Source organism: Salmo trutta, unplaced genomic scaffold (assembly GCF_901001165.1).
Source record: "Salmo trutta unplaced genomic scaffold, fSalTru1.1, whole genome shotgun sequence".
NCBI classification, from domain to species: domain Eukaryota; kingdom Metazoa; phylum Chordata; class Actinopteri; order Salmoniformes; family Salmonidae; genus Salmo; species Salmo trutta.
In genome coordinates this window covers 92,164-92,500 of record NW_021822776.1, presented here as the reverse complement: position 1 = coordinate 92,500, position 337 = coordinate 92,164, and positions in this window count along the sequence as shown.

The window sequence follows — 337 nt, the reverse complement described above, 5'->3', positions numbered from 1 at the left end:
GGGTTATCGCTTCTCGGCCTTTTGGCTCAGATCAAGCTTGGTACCGAGGTGCCCCAAAGCCCGCTGAGTCAGAAGGTCGAAGGAAGGCAGGAGGGAGGAAAGTGTTTTTTTTCTTTATTTGAGGAATCGTTTTTTTCCCGGTTTTCCTTGTTCTTTGGCTTCTTTTGGAGAGAGCTTTTTTGGAGAAGAAAATGGAGAACAACAGACAGAACAGGTCCGTACCAGGTATTGGATTGGCGAATACGGTGAGGTTTGCTTGGAAGGAAAAGGATATGGAGCCATTTGGGAGGGAGACATTTGGAAGGACTATCCTGATGGGGGTCCTAAAGTTATCGGT